Raw genomic sequence first — 11,740 nt, 5'->3', positions numbered from 1 at the left:
TGAGCCCCTGTGGCTGGGGGGAGGTTGATCCGTGGGGTGCAGATGGCCTCGGACCCTGAGGTAGTGAAAGACTGAATGGGGGTGGGGATCACTGACCAAGTGGGCCAGGACTGAACCAAGCAGGTAGTGAGGCAAGACTTGAACCCTGTGGTCTGGCCTGCAACCGCTCCGGCCCCCACACTGTCCTAGAGGGACAGCAGGTCTCCTAAACGCGGGGACCCCTGTATCTGTCTCTGTGTCTACCCAACTCTGGGCCAAGAACTGTAGGCACTTGAGGGTTCTGGGTGGTGGGTAGAGGGTGGGTATGGGGTGGTGTTGTGTGGGTCTTGGCCTGTCCATGGTGATGCTATTCCATTGGTTAGGATGCCTGGGTCACTCACCTGAGCTCCCCTCACTGACATTTCCCAGACCAGAGCCAGGGCTGTGGTCGACCCAGCCCTGTGTTCTTACTATGATCGCAAGACGCATCTCAGCACCAACCATCAGGGAGGTCTGAAAGCACGGGGTGTATTAGTCAGCTCCTGGAGGGTCTGCCTCATGCCCAAGGCCACGCGGCGAGGTGTAGGGGCAGATGGACGGGGCTCTGCCTTTGTTGGGGCCAGGGTGGGTGCCTAGGGTTTTGAGGAAGTTCAGGGATGGGGTGGCTGATGTAGCGGACAATGTGTTTATGGGTGATCCATGCCTTTGAGGCAGATGCCTCAGCCACCAAAAGCTGCAGTTCAGGTGCTTACCTTACAATCAGCAAAGCCAGTGTCAGACACTTAGGACTAATGGATGGGTGAATGGGTGGGTGTGAGGGTGGGTGGGTAGGTGAGTGGATGTGAAGGAGAGTGGGTAGATGGATGGATGGGTGGGTGGGTAAGTGGTTGGGTAGATGGCTGATTAAGGAGTGGATGGGTGAATGGGGGTATATAAATGAGTGGGTGAGCAGATTGATGGATGAGGTGGGTAGGTAGGTGAATGTATAGATGGGTGGTTAGGTGGATAGATGATGGATGGATGGATGGATGGATGGATGGATTGATGGATGATGGGTTAGTAGGTGGATGGTTACATAGGAAATGGGTAAGTTCATGGATAGGAGGTGGATTGATGGGTAGGAGGTAAGGTGGGTAGGTGGATGGATGGGTGGTGGGGTGGATAGTAGGGTGGGTGGGTGGGTGGCAGGTTAGGTAGTTGCTGGGTGGATGGGTGGGGAGCAAGGTGGGTAGGAAATGATGGGGTGGTGGTGAATGGGAGAAAGGCAGGGAGGGAGAGAAGGTAGATGAGTAGTAACGTTTATCACTCTGCTAGTCTCCTTATATTAAAGCTGTGTGCTTACCTGCACGCTCCCAATGGACCAGAGAAAGCCACTGGTCCTTGCCCATAGGAGGCGCCCAATGAATACTTAGTGAATAAACCAAAAACCATCGGTCTCAGAGTTGGACACCATCGCAGAAACCCAGGTCAACCCTCTCCAAGGCCCAAGGAGGGGACCTGACTTCAACATCCCTCAAGTTGGGCCGAGGTGGGGGTGGCCTCTGTTTCCTGATCTGCAGGCTCCGCTCTGCCTGGCTGAGCAGTCCCTGGAAGGGGCCAGCCTCAGTGGCCACTCAGCCCCCTTCCAACTCAGCCGTGCTCCTGTGGATGGATCTGTCAAGGTCTTCTGAGGCTCAGACCTGAGGGACTCTGTGGGGGAGAGAGAAGAGGGCCAGGTCTCAGGAAGGCGGGGGCAGGCCTGGAAGGCCAGGTTGTATTTGGAGAGACTGGGGCATTGCCGCCGGGGCCCTTGAGGGCAAAAGGGCAGAGGTGGGGTTGCACAACACTGGGGCCACACTGACCGCCTCTGCCCCGGATGAGGTTAGATGGGAAATGGGCGCAGCTCTGCATGGTTCTGATAGCAGGTGGGGGGCGGGGGGCAAGTTTCATGTGCTCTGCAGAAACATGGTCCGTCCTGAGCAGGGCGAAGCCTCTTCATCCAGGAGGAGCCAGGAGCCTCTGAGGAGTTGGAGAACAGAACCAGAACCGGGCAGCTGGTGTCCCATTCCCCCAAAAAGGGGCGCAAAGGGCCAGGTGCTGGACAGACAGGCATCTGAGTGGGCCGATTCTTGGCAGGGCTGCTCCAAGGGCCTCCTGCAGCTGGCAGAGCACCTGGGAAGTGCAGTCTCCCTCCCAGCTGACCAGGCTCCTGACACCCAACCCCAGAGGAATCTCACCCGTTTGGGCAGAGGGTGGGGCGGAGGTCTAGATTGGTGGGCAGCCCCTGGGCCTGCTCCCAGACAAAGGGTCCTTTAGGAAGGCGTGGCCATGAGGACCTGGTGGTGGCTTTATGCAGGGAGAAGGGGTCAGGGAGAAGGGGGCCATAGCTAGGCTGGGCAGGCAGGAAAAAATGAGGCTGAGTGATGGGGCCAGTTCCCAGAGCCCAGAGTGAGCCCTGGTGGGGCTGGGGGAAGAACAGGGTGCTCCCCGCTGCTCCCCACAGGCCTGGCCAGCTCCCTTCGAAGGTCTTCTCCTGGGAACTCAGATCCAAACTGGAGACTAAGCAGGGAGGCCTTTCCTCGGGGGCCCAGCAGGGGCTTCAGGGAACAGAAGAAAAAGCTGCCGTTACTCTTCCTGGCCATGAACTAGGCGGGGTGCTGGTCTCCCATCCCACCCCCAGCACCTGCGTTCCTTCGGTTCCTCCCTGGTACCCCAGCCCCAGCTGCGGGGTACTCCAGCCAGCGAGCTCATGCACGCGAACACACACACACACACACACACACACACAGGGCAGGTGATGGGGGGACCAAGGGGAGGTGGCACCATTGGTGTGGGGGCCAGCAGAAGCCAGACTGGGCCTGATGCCATTGGCCGATGTCGCTATAAATAGCCAAGAACTTGAACTGGAAGTGGGGGAAGGGAGGGAGGCTAGTCCTGGAGCCCAGTGTGGGGGAGCGCCTGTCACCTAGGAGGAGACAAACCCGTCGATCACCCGCCCCTGGCCGGTGGAGTGTCCGTACGGAAACATCGGAAACATTGGGGAAGCGGGATGAAGTCGAGAACTCTGCCAGCCCAGAGGAGTGGAGGGGGTGTGAGGGGCAGGGTTACCTGTGCCCACAACAGCCCCCCTCTCGTCCCAGGTGGCCTGTGTGCAGTGTGGCCCCTGCTCCTCTGCCTCCAGGAGGAGCCGGATGGAGATTCCCGCGGCCCCTTCCTCACGCCACCCGGTCAAGCCCCTGGTGCTGGAGACCCACGGGGACGGGGATCACTGGGTACTGCCTGCCCCGGCCTGGCAGGAAGGAGACTCTCTCTGCACCTTGACCTGCACCATCCTGTAGGAACCTCCCGGACAGGGAGGAGGCTCAGAGGCGTGGCCGACCTGTCCAAGGACGCAGGCTGTGCTGACGGGGGAGTCTCTGGGGACCGGGAGCCTGGCTGCCGGCGCCCGTGGTCTTTCTACGCAGCTCCCTTTTCTCCTCCTGCCCACTCACCTGGGGGTTGGGGCCCTAGGCCAAGGCTGGACAACTGCAGGCCTGCAGGCCTGAGCCCACAGCGGGGCAGGGGTTCCCACAGCTGCCCGCCCGCCCGCGGGTCAGGGAGAGAACCCAGGCCTCCTTCCTGAGTCCCCTCCCTCCCCAGTGACTTCAGCCCTGGTTCCCACCCCGCACCCTCTCGGAGGTCCCCGCACCCAGGCGCCGCCCCTCTCTGCTCCCCATTTCCGCCGGTGGCAGCCCGGGGAGGGGGCGGCAGTCCTGGGGAAGATAAAGAACCAGGCGAGGGCGCGGCGCCGCGGATAAGGCCCTTCCCCTTGAGTCACCCCAACGGGAAACTGCAGGGGGGGCAGGTTTGGGGGCAGTGGGGCGGGGTGGGGGAGGGGGCCCGCGGGCCTTGACCTTCTCTCCTCAGATGGCTGGCTGCCCCACCCCTTCCCGAGGCCGAGGACCCCGCCGGCGGCTGCGCGGCGCTCCGCTAGCTGGGGGAGTAGGCGCGGTCAAGTTGGGGGGGGGGGCGGTACTCCCGCGTGGGCGGGGAGGTCGTCCAGGTGTCGGGGCGCCCACAGCGCCGCACCTGTAGCGGGTCCCCCGGGAAGAGCCCCGGTCCCGCTGAGCCGGCTCCCGGGAGACCGCACCCGCCCAGCCGCCTCGCACTGCGGGGCCAGCCGCAGGCTTCTAGCCTTTTGCACTCGGATGTCGAGTGTGAGTCGACACGGTTAGCATTAGAATAAAGGAATCGAGAAAAAAGCAAGCGAGTGCAAAGGGCTAGAGCCCGGAGGCTGGGCGCGATGGGTGCGCCGAGCGGCCGGGGTGAGTTCACGCCAGGAAAGCCGCGCCCCCTCCGCCCCGGCAGGCGGAGCGCGGTTCCCTTCTTCCTCAAAGCGCCGCGGGGCTGCCCGCAGGCTCCCGCCCCTGCGCGCGCCCTCTTAGGCCCGCCCGGAGCGGGGAGCGGGAGCAGCGGCACCTGCCCGGCGCCTGAGCGCGAGCGCACCCGGCCCCGCCCCACCACCCCCGGTCGTGGGCCCCGGTGGGCAAACACCTGCCCGGTGGGGGCTGGGCAAACGCCCCCGCAGAGTGGACCTGCGGGCCTGGGCCGTAGTTTGCGCTCCTCTTGGGGCTCGAGTTCTGACCTCGGCTCGCGGGCCACCCCACCGCGCGCCAAGGGCCGAGAGCAACCCCGCAGCGCCACCTGCTGCCCATGCTCGGGGAAAGCAGACCGTCGCGGGCCAAGGATCATCCCCTCCCAGGCTCTGCACGTCCCATCTTTCAGGGGCTCTGCAGGCTAGGAGGAAGCGCGCCCGGCCCCGGGCTTCAGGTCCTCTGCCCTCTCCAGCCCGAGGCCCCCCACTTGGCCTGTTGCAGCCTCAACTGCCCACAACCTCCACCTGCTCTGAGCCGCCACACCCATGGCTTCCAGGACCCTCAAATGCAGTCAACGGCCCCAGCTGCTCTCCAGCCAGATTTCATCCTTGACCTTTGGACCCGGAACTGCCAAGCTGCTGGGTGCTGCCTACAGTCTGGCTGGTATCTCATCTCAACACCTCCGACTCTTCCCTGCCCATCCAGGTATCAGTGGAGGGAAGGAGGGAGGGAGGCACACACTCTCCCCAGGACCATGGGAAGCCCCTCAGACGTGCTCAGCAGCCTGTCCTGGGAGCAGGCTCCCTGCGCAGGTCTGCAGAGCCAGCCTCACCTGGGTCTTTGCACCAGGTGGAGTTGAAAATGCCAATAGGGCTCATCTAGTCCAGGGCTCTCACCTGGCTGCCCGTCAGGATCCCCCGAGAGCAGACCGAGAGTCAGACACTAAGGAGGAACAGAGCCCAGAAATCTGCATTTCCAAAGTTCCAGGGCGTGGGAGTTGGCTGCACCTATTGGTGGGGGGCTCTAGTGACCCTGCCCACTGGAGAGAGGGGGTGAGAGGGAGCTGAGCTGGCCTCGGGGCCGGAAGGAGAGCTGAATCTCCTGGCTCCTCCCAGGCCCGCTTCGTCCACTGCCACCTGCCAGGGGCCATGGCCTAGGGACCCTCAGCCTGCCCTGCCCCAGCCAGCCTGCATGGAACAGGGTTGGGGAGAGGAGCCCTGGGAATGCAGTGGCCCCTGACCTCTGACCTGAGGCACCTCCACTCTGTTGAACCTCAGTCATGACATTCCACTGGCAGGCGACCCAGCACAGGAGAGCGGGGAGGCCTGTCAAAGCCCTGGAAGGGGTGGGTGGGAGGGAGGGGGGCCTCTGCAGTCCCTCTTGCCTTGCTCACCCTTTCCCTCCCCCTCCGAAGTTTCTGGTTACCCCACCCCACCCACTGGAGAAGGGCTGATGGTGGCCCTGTAACATCCTGCTGAGGTCTCTGAGGTCTCCGAGCAAAAGGCCCAGCCATCCCAGCAACCGCCAGGCTGCAGCCCAAATTGGGGGTGCGAAGCCCGGGCCCTGCTGCTCTAACCTCCCAAACCACCAATACCCCCAGACCACCCTGTGCCCCTCCCAGGGCACAAGACTTTCACCAGGATAGCCTCTCCTACACCCCCCACTCTGATCCGGCTCCTGCTGGCCCCTGGGGAATCTGCTTCAGTCCCCCCAGGCCTCCAGGGAGCAGAGCTAGCCTGTGAGTCCACCACCTGGGAAAGGAGCAGGAGCAGGAGCAGACCCAGTGGCCTCCTCCTGACCAGGAGTCCAGCCCAGCTCCACCAGCTCCTCACTGCACCTTGGGCAAGTGCCACCCTCGCAGGGCCTCAGTTTCTCACCTGTAAAATGGGAATGGGGACCAAGGAGAGAATATCACTGACTAACCTTCCTGCTCTCACCATTGTGAACTATTTCACTTATCATGTATTGGAAGCCCTCGGTGCTGGGGACCTGCATAAGACAGACCCCTCACCCCTCACACCCTGGGGCCCCAGTGTGTGGAGGTGAGTGGCAGGGGGCATGCGCCACACCACCATAGTGCCATCAGTGGCAAGAGATGCCACTTTTCAGAGGAAGAGGGCAGCAGAAAGACTGTCCCAAGGGAGGGACATTTGAGAGAGGCCTTTGAGGGATGAGCAGGAGTTCTCTACACTTAAAACAATGGGAGGGGGGAGGGGCACAGGACCCTCGGAAGGCAGGGCCAGGAGTGAGCTCCTAGTGCCTAGAGGCATGTGCAGGCTGCACTCTGGTGCCTTCTGCAGGCCAGCGCCCTGCCGCCCTCCCGGGCTTTCTCTTTCTGGAGTGTGTGTGGGGAGGGGGGAAGGAGGGTGCGGGGGGGGGGGGGGAGCGGGGACAAGGTAGACTAGGATGAGGCCACCACCCTGAGAGCCAGCGCCTCCGCGCCTCCTGGCACTCTCTGTCCTGCCTGAGACTCGCCTTCAGCTCCACTCACTCAGCCCCGTGCTGGGCCCAGAGGGGTCCTTGGGAATGTTGCCTGAACACTTGCATGTCTTCTTTTGAAAATGGAAGGCCTGGCAAGATTGGGCCTGCAGTCTCAGGCCGAGGGAGGTCATCTTTTCCTTGGCTGCCCTGTGCTGCGGGGCCAGTGGGCCAGGAGAAACCTCCTTCCCGAAGTCATTTCTTGCTGTTCTGGGCTGGAGGGCAGAACCAGGCACAAAATGGAAATGACCTCCTGCTGGTGGGAGGAGAAACCTACCTGTGTACATAGGCCCATACAGATGGAGGTGGTTTCCTTCTCTTCCTTGGAGGCAGGAGGGTCCGGGAAGAGGGAGTCCGGCTCCCACAGTCAATGCCAGAAAGGACCCAGGTGAGTGATGCTCTGGAAAGTCCCCCATGAGGTTCCAGTGAATAGAAGATCGAAACCTGGGAACTGGTGGGGAAAGGATCAAGTTAGACCTTAGGATTAATTCCTACACAGGAAGCTTGGACTGTCACCTCGGGAATGAGTCACACTTAGGTCGTGACACAGCAAATTCTAACCGCGAGTCCTTGGGGACTTACAGCGTCCCCTCCAAGTCTCAGGTGAAGCACTGCAGCTGTGCTTGGGGTCACGTGACTGAAGCACCACCTCTGTGACGGGTTGAACTGTGTGGCCCCCAAAACCTTTGGAAGTCCTAACCCCCTGTGATTGTGACCTTTTCTGGAAATGGGTCTCTGCAGGGGTCATTAGGATGAGGTCGTGGGGTGAGCCTGGACCCACGGACTGGCGTCGCTAGAAAAAGTGGGAAGTTTGAATAGAAATTGAACTCCCACAGGAGGCCATCACGGGAAGGGAGGCAGAGATTGGAGTGATGCCACTACACGCCCAGGCCGGCCAGCAGAAGCTGGAAAGACATGGCAGGGTCCTCCCCCAGGAGCTGCGGGAGAATATGTTCCAGTTGAGGTAGGCCACCCCATTTGTGGCCAGTTTCTATAGCACCCCTAGGAGATGGAGATCATCTCCCACCAGCACCTCAATTCAGTTTTTCTAAAGGTTAAATCTCTACATGCATACTAGTAAGTCCGAACTGACAGCCGGGGGCAGGGGTGCCGGCTCAGCCTCGGGCCTTGAGCAGAAGAATGAGCCTCAGACAGGAAAGAAAACACAGGCATCTTAGCCTCGAAGGTCCCGGCAGCCCTCAGCTAAGTAAACAAGGCGGGTTCCTGGGAGCAGAGGCACCTGTGTCACGGGTTCTCAGGACACCTTGCCTGGCCAAAGCTTTCAGTCACCTGCAGGTCCCAGGGAGGGGGCTTGAGGAGAAGGAGGAGGAAGACCTGGATGCCAGGGCAAAGGCAGGGTGGCTGTGCGTGGTGGTGATGAACTCAGAAGCAGAAGTCCCGGTTGAAACTGCCCCCACGTACAGCCTGGGCCAGGTGGCTCAGCCACACCTGGAGACAGGGACACTGAGGCCCCCACTGAAGGGTGCATGGGCCTGGAAGGTTCGTGTCCCAGCAGTGATGCCAGGTGATATGATTAGTGTCCCTATTGAAACGTTAGCCCACGAGCACCAGTCCCCTTCCCTCCGCAGAGCCGAAGCCAAATGCCCACAGAAGGGGCCTTCCTGCTCTCCGCGGGGAAGGGCCTGAAGCCTTCCACCGCTCCATCTCCGGCAGCTCAGCCCCTCTGCCGCGGCGGGACAGGCGGCCGCTCCTCACGCTGTTCCTAGGGTGACCGCTCCCACTATCCTCCAGACCCAGGAGGCCAGCCCCTCTGGGAGGCAGGGCAGGGTGGGAAGGTGGCAGGCTTGGGAGCAGATGGCTGTGGAGTCCCAGCTCCCTACCTGATGGCTGAGGGACCTGGGACAAGTCTCCGCACGGTGGGAGCCTGGGTCTCCTGCCTGAGTATCACTGTCCCCAAAAGTGAGCAGGTGATGTTGTGTTAGGAGCCTGCCCAGGGCGCTGGCACAGTGTGGCTGCAGGAGCTGAAGGCTCCCAAGGGCAGGTGCCCTGGGAGGGGGAAGGCAGGGGCACGTGTGGTTCCCCACGGGAGACTGGATTTTGGCAGGGCCTTTCCCAGAGCAGACCCAGGCCTTTACTGGGCTGGCCCTCTGTGCTGCGGGCACTGCTGTCGCTCATCCTTCACCTCGCTTGGGACCATCCCAGGCACAGGAACCAGCTCAGGAGGAGAGGGAACCATTACCTCTGGCCTCCGGAGTGTAGGAGAATGTGTCACGAGGCTGCCCCGTGCCAAGGCCTCTTGGTGGGCCAGCTGCACAGGGAGGGGATGCTCTGCACTGACCCTCTGGCCATGCCCCCATTGGCTGTGGGAGGAAGGGAAGGCAGCGAGAGGAGGGCCCTCTGCCCCATACAATGATCAGGAGCCTTTTGGGGGTGGCGGTGCAGTCAGTGGGGCTGTGGGACAGACAGGATCAGGCCAGAGGCCAGGAAAGAGAAGGGAGGGCCCAGCAGGGCTCAGCTTGCATCCTGGGTAGCTGATCAGAGTCAGCTTTGGCCCTTAAGTCTCAGCCATGTGGCCACCCTCTTCCTGCAAGCCTCATGGTCCACCCCACAATGGAGGACGGCTTCCTTGGGGAGATTCCTACAGGTCCTGCCTTCACAGAGCCCCCAGTCCAAAACAAAGCATCATTGGGAAAACCAAGCCCCCCACCTCCCTGGCTCGGCAGCTCCACGTGCCCCTGGGAACCTGGGCAGAGGCAGGTACCAACAGGAAAAGGCAAGGCTGAAGGCTGCAGCCTGGATTAGCTTCCTAGCGCTGTGGTAACAAAGTCCCACAAATGAGTGGCTTCAAAGAGTAGAGATGCCTTGTCTCAGCTCTGGAGGTCAGAACCCCCAGGGTGTGGTGTCAGCAGGCTGGTGGCCTCTGACCTGGAGAGAAGCTAGCCCAGGCCTCCTCCCCTTGGCTGTAGGCACGTCCCCTCCCTGTGGTTCTTCACACCCTCCACCCACTGTGCTCACCACTCTCTGGGCCCCAAGTTCCCCTGGTCCTAAGGACGCCAGTCAGTCATATTGGGTTAGGGGCCCGCCCTTCCCCAGTATGAACTCATTGTAACGGTTTTAACCTGCAATGGCCCTATTTTCAGATAAGGTCACATTCTGAGGCACTAGGGCTTAGGACTTCAATGTGTCTTTTTGTTGGGGGAAGGGCACAATTCGGCCCTTGACACCCAGACTTCTTTGTCCCTACCACTGGGGTGACTGTTCCCTCGAGGAAAGAGGGGAGCAGGGGGAGGAGGAAATGGATGTGGACGGAGGGCAGGGAACTGACAGTCTGGCCAGTGCTCCCTGGCCGTGCTGCTCTAACCCAGTTAGCAAGGGCCCTCCGAGTGGACTCGAAGAACGTGCCCTCACTGAGAAGCTGTAACCAAGGCTGCAGACCAGGCAGTTCTACCGCTTGGCACTCACGACTCCCAGGTGCGTGGAGATCGTGGCAAGCGCCAACAGAAGAGTGAGGCAGGCGGGCCCTGGGCTTTTGGAGCAAAGCCAATGACCCATGATTCTTTGAGATGCAAGTTTAGACTTGCCACTGGGCTCCACCTCAGACAGCACACACACCATGGGATACCACGTGCCCATGTGATCTGAATTGCCCATTGCAGACTGGGTGACGTGATGCCATAAAGTGGGGTGTGCCCAGCAGCACCCTCATCAAGGGGACGAGGATTTGCCTTGAGCACAGGTAAGCTGCCTGAACAGGTGGGTCACACTCCCGATACTCCCAGTCATACCTCCCACTTCCCCACCCCCGACCTACACTGTGACCTCATGAAGTTCCTTATGACACATCTGGCAACATTATTCTCATTATACTAATAAGGAAACTGAGTCACAGGGTGTTAAACAAGTTGTCCAAGCCACCAGCCATTAAGTGAAAGAGCTGAGATCTGAACCCCAGACTATGGAGGGGACATAAGATTGCTGGTGCACAGTAGGGACAGGAAGGAAGATGGATGGGCCTTGGGGGTTGCCTGAAGCATTCTTAGGACCGAATGCTATTGTCACAGCTAATGGAAGAGCAGCGCCACAGGCTGGCGGGGTCACCAAGCCCCTATTCCTCAGGAAGGGTGGTTTGGGTCCCTGCACCAGGAGGAGACGTAACCTGCCGTGGGGCTGGCTAGAAGCAGAGTGAACGTGGACTGGGGAGAAGGAAGCCCAGTGGTAGTGCGAGACCCCAGCAGTATCTGCATGCTTTTCCTTTCTGAGACGTCACACGTGGAGGGAACCTCTCTCCTTTGTCTCCTCACTGCTCTGTCTCAGTGGCTGTTGGTGGAGACCGCGGCAGTTTCCGCCAGGAGTTTCACAGTCACCAAGGAATGAAGGGAGAAGGGATGTCTCTGCATCCTGGCGGTCGCTGGCGACACTCAGGCTGGGCCCTTAGAGAGGGGTGAGCAGTTTCAAGTGTATAAAGGGCAGTTGCACTATGGTGGGCAGCACGTTTTTTTCTCTCTGTCTTTGGACCTATAGGTGAGGGAACAGTGGCAAAGCAGCAAACTTGGGTGGACTAACTTCCTTCCTAGGAATCCTCACCTGCTGACTCTCACTCTAGAGGCTGCCCGCCTCTGGTGCAGCCGGGCGCAGGCAACGGACCTAGTTTTCCCCAGTCAGCCTGCTGCCCAGCGTCCACCCCAGTGCAGTGTCACACGGTTGCATCCAAGAACATTGGTTCTGGCACCACCAGTGGCAACAGTGACCGCCTTCAACATCCCAGTTCTGTGGCTCACGTGTCGGTAGGAAGGGCTCGGCTGTGACTGGCAGAAGGGCCTACATTTCTTAAATGTCTAGGACCTGGAGGAAAGCAGCTGTTTGAAGGCACCCATGTCCCAAGCTCTGTCTTTTGTTCCCAGTGGCTTCCACTGTCATGGTCCCAAGATGGCTCTGTGCCTCCGGGCATCATGCCCAAGCAGCAGAAGCTCCAGCCTCTTCTGGTCACT

This window comes from Cnephaeus nilssonii (assembly GCF_951640355.1).
Source record: "Cnephaeus nilssonii genome assembly, chromosome: 13".
In the NCBI taxonomy this organism is placed as follows: Eukaryota; Metazoa; Chordata; class Mammalia; order Chiroptera; family Vespertilionidae; genus Cnephaeus; species Cnephaeus nilssonii.
This window is presented reverse-complemented; position numbering follows the sequence as displayed.